Source organism: Mauremys mutica, chromosome 17, assembly GCF_020497125.1.
Source record: "Mauremys mutica isolate MM-2020 ecotype Southern chromosome 17, ASM2049712v1, whole genome shotgun sequence".
NCBI lineage: Eukaryota > Metazoa > Chordata > Testudines > Geoemydidae > Mauremys > Mauremys mutica.
Genome location: NC_059088.1, coordinates 19,596,458 through 19,605,867, shown reverse-complemented (window position 1 = coordinate 19,605,867; position 9,410 = coordinate 19,596,458).

Genomic DNA, 9,410 nt, shown 5'->3' with positions numbered 1-9,410 from the left:
AGGGGGTGGGCGATGCTGTCTGGAGATGCCAGCCTGGCAGGGAGGCACAGGCAGCAGGGCTCACTCCTGCAGAGCCAGCAGGCCAGCCCCTGGGTCCCCCCTTCCTGTTGGCATGATGGTCAGGGGCGCAGGACCAGGGGAGCCCCTGGGCTCAGAAACTCCTCACTGCACAGCCTGGCCAGCAGCTGCTGCTCTCCTGCAGCTATGGGGTGCTGTGATCAAGAGGCAAGAAGTGAGGTGGGCCTGTGGTGTGAGGCCGCAGAAGGGACCTTGAGGCAATGAGGGGGAACCATGGGAAGACGGTGACCCAGCTGTTGGGAGAGGCTAGCACCTGTCCCCTCCCCTTCTCCCACCCAAAGCAGGATCGATCACAGAGACCCCTTGGGACTGTCACCTGATGTCCTGAGACTACCCCTGAGCCCATTTTCTCTGCCAGTTTGGGCCTCCAGAACCCTGTCGTGTTGAGCCAGATATGCTAATCTGCTGCAACGCAGACCTAGGGTCTGACCCACACCCCAAAAGACTTAACTAAAAATGGCTGAGGAAGTGCTCCTGTCTCTAGCACCCAGACACCCAGCTCTCAATGGGATCTAAACCCGCAAATTAATCCATTTTACTCTGTATAAAGCCCTTTAAAAAAATTCTGTATAAAGCTGTTTGCTCCCTCAGGTATTAATTACTTATTCTGGGTTAATTAATAAGCAAAAGTGATTTTATTAAGTATAAAAGGTAGGATTCAAGTGGTTCCAAGTAATAACAGACAGAACAAAGTAAGTTACCAAGCAAAATAAAACAAAACATGCAAGTCTAAGCCTGATACATTAGGAAACTGAATACAGGTAAATCTTACCCTCAGAGATGTTCCAAAAAGCTTCTTTCACAGACTAGACTCCTCTCTAGTCTAGGCCCAATCCTTTTCAGACCAACGATGTGGTTTATGGCCTGGGTCCAGCAATCACTCACATCCCCGTAGTTACAGTCCTTTGTTCCAGTTTCTTTCAGGCATCTCCTTGGGGTGGAGAGGCCATCTCTTGATCCAGTTGAAGACAAAATGGAGGGGCTTCCAGGGCCTTTTATAGTCTCTCTCTTGTGGGCGGAAACCCCTTTGTTCTTCTGTGCAAAATCACAGCAACAAGATGGAGTTTGTAGCCACCTGGGCAAGTCACATGTCCATGAATGATTCAGCTTTTTGCAGGCTGACACCATTGCAGGAGCTGGTCCAAGAGGCAACTATAGCAGGACCGCTTGGAAATAATGACCATAATACAATAGCATTCAACATCCCTGTGGTGGGAAGAACACCTCAACAGCCCAACACTGTGGCATTTAATTTCAAAAGGGGGAACTATACAAAAATGAGGGGGTTAGTTAAACAAAAGTTAAAAGGTACAGTGACTAAAGTGAAATCCCTGCAAGTTGCATGGGCCCTTTTTAAAGACACCATAATAGAGGCCCAACTTCAATGTATACCCCAAATTAAGAAACACAGTAAGAGAACTAAAAAAGAGCCACCGTGGCTTAACAACCATGTAAAAGAAGCAGTGAGAGATAAAAAAGACTTCCTTTAAAAAGTGGAAGTCAAATCCTAGTGAGGCAAATAGAGAGGAGCATAAACACTGCCAACTTAAGTGCAAGAGTGTAATAAGAAAAGCCAAAGAGGAGTTTGAAGAACGGCTAGCCATAAACTCCAAAGGTGGTAATAAAATGTTTTTTAAGTACATCAGAAGCTAAACAACCAGTGGGGCCCCTTGACGATCGAAATACAAAAGGAGCGCTTAAAGATGATAAAGTCATTGCGGAGAAACTAAATGGATTCTTTGCTTCAGTCTTCACGGATGAGGATGTTAGGGAGATTCCCAAACCTGAGCTGGCTTTTGTAGGTGACAAATCTGAGGAACTGTCACAGATTGACGTGTCACTAGAGGAGGTTTTGGAATGAATTGATAATTAATCAACATTAACAAGTCACCGGGACCAGATGGCATTCACCCAAGAGTTCTGAAAGAACTCAAAAGTGAAGTTGCGGAACTATTAACTAAGGTTTGTAACCTGTCCTTTAAATCGGCTTCGGTACCCAATGACTGGAAGATAGCTAATGTAACGCCAATATTTAAAAAGGGCTCTAGAGGTGATCCCGGCAATTACAGACTGGTAAGTCTAACGTCGGTACCGGGCAAATTAGTCGAAACAATAGTTAAGAATAAAATTGTCAGACACATAGAAAAACATAAACTGTTGAGCAATAGTCAACATGGTTTCTGTAAAGGGAAATCGTGTCTTACTAATCTATTAGAGTTCTTTGAAGGGGTCAACAAACATGTGGACAAGGGGGATCCGGTGGACATAGTGTACTTAGATTTCCAGAAAGCCTTTGACAAGGTCCCTCACCAAAGGCTCTTACGTAAATTAAGCTGTCATGGGATAAAAGGGAAGGTCCTTTCATGGATTGAGAACTGGTTAAAAGACAGGGAACAAAGGGTAGGAATTAATGTTAAATTCTCAGAATGGAGAGGGGTAACTAGTGGTGTTCCCCAAGGGTCAGTCCTAGGACCAATCCTATTCAATTTATTCATAAATGATCTGGAGAAAGGGGTAAACAGTGAGGTGGCAAAGTTTGCAGATGATACTAAACTACTCAAGATAGTTAAGACCAAAGCAGATTGTGAAGAACTTCAAAAAAATCTCTCAAAACTAAGTGATTGGGCAACAAAATGGCAAATGAAATTTAATGTGGATAAATATAAAGTAATGCACATTGGAAAAAATAACCCCAACTATACATACAATATGGGGGCTAATTTAGCTACAACAAGTCAGGAAAAAGATCTGGGAGTCATCATGGATAGTTCTCTGAAGATGTCCACACAGTGTGCAGAGGCGGTCAAAAAAGCAAACAGGATGTTAGGAATCATTAAAAAGGGGATAGAGAATAAGACTGAGAATATATTATTGCCCTTATATAAATCCATGGTACGCCCACATCTCGAATACTGCGTACAGATGTGGTCTCCTCACCTCAAAAAAGATATTCTAGCTCTAGAAAAGGTTCAGAAAAGGGCAACTAAAATGATTAGGGGTTTGGAGAGGGTCCCATACGAGGAAAGATTAAAGAGGCTAGGACTCTTCTGCTTGGAAAAGAGAAGACTAAGGGGGGACATGATAGAGGTATATAAAATCATGAGTGATGTTGAGAAAGTGGATAAGGAAAAGTTATTTACTTATTCCCATAATACAAGAACTAGGGGTCACCAAATGAAATTAATAGGCAGCAGGTTTAAAACAAATAAAAGGAAGTTCTTCTTCATGCAGCGCACAGTCAACTTGTGGAACTCCTTACCTGAGGATGTTGTGAAGGCTAGGACTATAACAATGTTTAAAAGGGAACTGGATAAATTCATGGGGGCTAAGTCCATAAATGGCTATTAGCTAGGATGGGTAAGAATGGTGTCCCTAGCCTCTGTTCGGCAGAGGATGGAGATGGGTGGCAGGAGAGAGATCACTTGATCATTGCCTGTTAGGTTCACTCCCTCTGGGGCACCTGGCATTGGCCACTGTCGGTAGACAGGCACTAGGCTAGATGGACCTTTGGTCTGACCCGGTACGGCTGTTCTTATGTTCTTATGTTATGTTCTTATGTTAGTTTGAACGTTCCCAGGATGTGGATTGGCATCTCCCAAAGTCCACTATCAGTTAACTGTTTCTTGATTGGGGACTTACTCAGAATAGTCCTTTCTCAAGAAGTTGACCAAATGCTTCACTGAGGCTACTTAGAATCAAACACACAAGTACATAGCTAATATTCATAACTTCAAATACAAAAATGATACACACATACAGACAGCATCATCATAACCACCAAATTACAACATTTCCATAGACACCTTACCTGACCTCCTTTGTACAAGACCTGGTGCAACTATAGGACCTTGGTTGCAACAATGATCTATACAGTCACAGTTCATGTAAAAAACGTCACAGAGGGGATGGATGAGAAGGCAGTGGGGGAAGGAGGATGGGTAGGGAGACAGCAGGGGACGGGGGCACCAAAATAATGCTACTGATGTATCTGTATCAATGGGATCTGCTTTGCTCCAATAACTGATTCAGTCCAGTATGTTCTGGGCCACGGAGGAGCCAGACTTATGTCTCTCTATTTTTCAGCCTCAACAGTCCAGCCATATTCACTTGTTGGGGATGCTGGGCCTTTTGCTGTTCTCTCAGGTGCTAGGGAAATCAGGCAAGCGGCACTGGACTCAATGAGCATAGGACTGGAAGGTCTCTGTCACTGGAGGTTTTTTAGAGCAGGTTAGACAAACATCTGTCAGGGATGGTCTAGATAATACTTAATCCTTCCATGAGTGCAGGGGACTGGACTAGATGACCTCTGGAGGTCCCTTCCAGTCCTGCACGTCTATGATTCTAGAAGATCCCTGAGATCAAAGGAAGTCCATGGATGGTATTTCTAGGGTTGTTGTGATGGGTTATGCCCCTTAGGAAGCCACCTGATGGGCTGAGATACCACTGAGTCTACCTGTTCTGCCCGCATGGGCCCCCTTTAACCTGTCTTGCTGAGCCAGGATAGTAAAGCCTCCTCTAACACACACACACAGGCAGGGCCACACTCAGCTGCAGATCAGCTCTGGGAAGACTCAGCTTAAGGGACTTGCTTCAGCACTCAGGTATCCACCTCCCTTGGAATGCAGACCCAAAGGTATATTATGAAATTCACCTCCTCCCTCAATTTGGAGGAAGGTATGCACAACTTCTCGCTCCCCTTCTCCCATTAGAAATTACAGAAACTGGGTTATATTATAAACAAAACAAATTTTATTAACTACAAAAGGCAGATTTTAAGTGGTAAAAGGGGTAGCAAACAAAACAAAGCAGATTACCAAGCAAATGAAACCAATCACTCAAACTAAGCTAGTTTCAATAAAAAAAATAGTTAGAAATAGTATTTCTCATCCTGAATATTGTTGCAGGCAGAAAGGCTGCTGCACTGGGACCTCTTGAGACCTCAGGTATTATTACTCACAAGCTAGAGGCCCTTCCATCTTGAGCTCAATCCTTCTCCTCCCCCCACCCCCAGTTCAGTTCTTGCTTCCATGTCTTTTTCCATGTCTCTTAGGGTGGGGAGGTGGAGGAAACCTTAATGATGTCACTCCCCTGCCTTATATAGCTCTTCTGTAAAGTGGAAACCCTTTGTCTTCTAGTGGAAAAACCACTGGCATTCCAAAGGGGAGGAGGGGTATCCAGCACCAGGTGACTCAGACCCATGTCTCTGCAGGGCTGTGGCAGCCATTGCTCGTAGGCTGTCTCCAGGATCCACAGGAAGTCTAAGCTCTTTCACAGTCCATTGTTTCTGCTAATGGCCCATTAGCCCTGTCTGGCTTTTCCATTGTTGTACCTGAAGGGCTGGTTGGGGGTGACACCCAAAGTAACACATTTGAAATACACGTACATATTAATATTCCTAATTTCAGATACAGAAATGATACAGGCATACAAACTGGATAATCACATTCAGTAACTCATAACCTTTCCAATTATATCTTACATGATCCATCTTGCATAAAGTACATCTCAGTTATGTCATATTCATATCATAAGCATATTTTCATAAGGAACATGGAATGTAATGTCACAATTGTAATTCCCAAACTCCCATTGACTTTAATGAGGCTGGGGTTTCACCCAAGAAGCATGATACTGAACTAGCTTCAGAAATTATTGGGAAGCTGGGAGAGGCAGGAGAGGGTGGGAGCATAGGCACCAACTCCATGTGTGCTCTGGGGCTGGAGCACCCATGGAAAAAAATAGTGGGTGCCCAGCACCCACCAGCCACCTCCCATCAGCTGTTCAGTGGGCCCCACTCATCAGCTCCTCCCCATTCCCTTCCCCCCCAGTGCCTCCTACCAATCAGCTGTTACATGGCGAGTGGGTGGCACTGGGGGTGGGGGGAATGGGGAGGAGCAGGGGCAGGTAAGGCAGAGTAAGGGCAGGGCATGCTTGGAGGAGGGGGTGGAATGGGGGCAGGAAGAGACAGGGTGAGGGTCGGGCCTTGGGGGGAAGAGGTGGAGCATCAGGGCAGAGCAGGGGTGGAGCACTCCTGGGGAAAGCTGAAAGTCAGTGCCTGTAGGTGGGAGAGATTTGTACATGACACAGTTCATGGGGGTCATTCTAAATAATAACGAGGGACTATGGGCCAGTGTCCCTAGTTGGTGGGGGGGAGGGGAGCACTGTGGTGGGAGCCAGGAAAGAGGGCAGACACAGATGCACTCTCCATCCCTTTCAATCCCTGCCAGTAGGGTCTGACTCTGCAAGCAGCCAGGATGGCCATGTCCAATGGTAATGAGAAAGCTGCCTTCAGCTGGCTCCAAAATGCCAAGAGTCAGGCTCCAACTGATCTCTGTGACATGTCAATTCCATAGCCTGGATCCTTCACCAAGACCTGGTCCCTGCAATAGGCCCCCCACGTCAACAGAATAAAGTTCAGACCAGTCACATACGTAATTGGTGCTGTCAAAAGGCCCATTTCAAAGCTGAAAACAATTATGAGCCGAAAGGCAGCAGTGCTCAATAAATAGTTCATGGGGGGTCTGTATTTGGGGGAAAAACAGATGATGTTGTCTTATCATAGGGTGGGGATAACATTCTCTTCATTCCACTAGTGTCTCTGGAGGATGTTAAACAGAAGTTACTAGAGACCTAGCCCTGAAAAAGAGCTCTGTGGAGCTTGAAAGCATGTCTCTTTCACCAACAGAAATTGGTCCAGTTAAAGATATTACCTTACCCACCTTGTCTCACTACTAAAGTTAGACATTTTTTAAATTAGCCAGTCCAGACAACTTGGATCCAAGAGTTTTTAAAGCGCTGGTTGAGGAGATTGCTGGACCGTTAATGTTGATTTTCAGTAATCTGATGTTATTGACATGAACTGTGACTGTACAGATCATTGTTGCAACCAAGGTCCTATAGTTGCACCAGGTCTTGTACAAAGGAGGTCAAGTGAGGTGTCTACAGAAAGGTTGTAATTTGGCGGTTATGATGATGCTGCCTGTATGTGTGTATCATTTTTGTATTTGAAGTTATGAACATTAGCTATGTACTTGTGTGTTTGATTCTAAGTAGCCTCAGTGAAGCATTTGGTCAACTTCTTGAGAAAGGACTATTCTGAGTAAGTGCCCAATCAAGAAACAGTTAACTGATAATGGACTTTGGGAGACACCAATCCACATCCTGGGAACGTTCAAACTAACATGTAAGCAATGGTGTCAGCCTGCAAAAAGCTGAATCATTCATGGACATGTGACTTGCCCAGGTGGCTACAAACTCCATCTTGTTGCTGTGATTTTGCACAGAAGAACAAAGGGGTTTCCGCCCACAAGAGAGAGACTATAAAAGGCCCTGGAAGCCCCTCCATTTTGTCTTCAACTGGATCAAGAGATGGCCTCTCCACCCCAAGGAGATGCCTGAAAGAAACTGGAACAAAGGACTGTAACTACGGGGATGTGAGTGATTGCTGGACCCAGGCCATAAACCACATTGTTGGTCTGAAAAGGATTGGGCCTAGACTAGAGAGGAGTCTAGTCTGTGAAAGAAGCTTTTTGGAACATCTCTGAGGGTGAGATTTACCTGTATTCAGTTTCCTAATGTATCAGGCTTAGACTTGCATGTTTTGTTTTATTTTGCTTGGTAACTTACTTTGTTCTGTCTGTTATTACTTGGAACCACTTGAATCCTACTTTTTATACTTAATAAAATCACTTTTGCTTATTAATTAACCCAGAGTAAGTAATTCATACCTGGGGGAGCAAACAGCTGTGCATATCTCTCTATTAGTGTTATCGAGGGTGGACAATTTATGAATTTACCCTGTATAAGCTTTATCCAGAGTAAAACGGAATCCTTTGGGGTTTAGGCTCCCAGAAAGACTGAATACTGGGTGTTGGGAAAGTCCCTGTTAACTGAGAAGCCCCTGGGCTAAGTGAATCTTAGTTTCTGTGAACTGCAGGGGGGTGTGGCCCAACCTCTTTGTCTGGGCTATAGCCGACTGGTGTGTCTCAGCTCAGCTAGATGGGAGTGGAGGGAAGCCTTTTCTGGCAGGGGAGTTTGTCCTCAGTGGTATCCCAGCACATCTAGTGACAGTCTTGAGGGAATTTCTGTGACCCAACCCATCACAAGTAACTCTTGGAACACTAGGGAAGTTCCAGAAGACTGGAAGAAAGTTCGTGCTGTGACATTATTTAAAACAGGTAAAGAGGGTGACATATAATTATAGGCCTGCCAGCTTGACATCAATCCCAGGTAAAATAATGGAACAGCTGAAACAGCATTCAGTTATTAAAGAATTAAAATAGAGTAGTATCAATGCTAATCAACATGGATTTATGGAAAATAGATTCTGTCAGACTCACTTGTTATCTTTTCTGATGAGATGAAAGGTTTGGTTGATAACAGCACTAGGGTTAATGTCCTGTGCTGTACTTCGATTGTTGTAAGGTGCTTGGGTTGGCACTGCATGACATTTTGATTAAGAAAACTGAATGATACAAAATCAGCACGGTGAACATTAAACGGATTAAAAACTGTCTGATAGGTCTCAAACGGTAACCGTAAATGGGGAATGATCAAGTGGATGCGTTTCCATTGGGGTCCTGCAGGGGTCAGTTCTTGGCCCTACACTAGCTAACATTTTTGTCAATGATCTGGTAGACAACGTAAAATCATCACTGATAAAGTCTGCAGATGACAAAGATTGGAAGAGCAGTAAATAGTGTCATATCACTGATATGGAGTGACCTGGATTGCTTGGTAAACTGGAGGTAACTGTACAGTGTGCGATTATTATGGCCAAATGTAAAATTCTACATTTAGAAACAAAGAATTTAAGCCATGTTTACAGGATGACGGATTCTATCCTGGGAAACTCTTCAAAGGATTGGGGGGTTGTGATGGAATGCACCCCTGTGTTCATTTCACACCATACACGCTATTGTAATAATCTTTGCACAAGATATGCCTCGTGAGGTATCATTTGAAAACTCTTAATTTGCTGGTCAGTATTGTCTTGATAAAATATGTGTGGCAACATTGCGTGTACAGTTATAAGATTTCCCTGTATGATGTTATTAACACATGTTCCAAATCCCACAGGCCTGGCTAAACGGTGTTGGCTAACAGGACTATCCCAGACAAAGGAATGTGTGCTTGTCTTAATTTGCATTTAAGCAGTAAACAGAGTCATCAAGCAGGCAGGGAAAACAAAGGAAGCTCAAACAGATGGGAAAAAGCCAGTAGGGAACATCCTTCCACATCAACTCTTTGTCTGCCAGTACTCAGCTGGAAATGTTTTTCAAGAGGGGGACTGACACTATGAAAAGTGTTTTGCAGGGAGTCAGATGAGATGA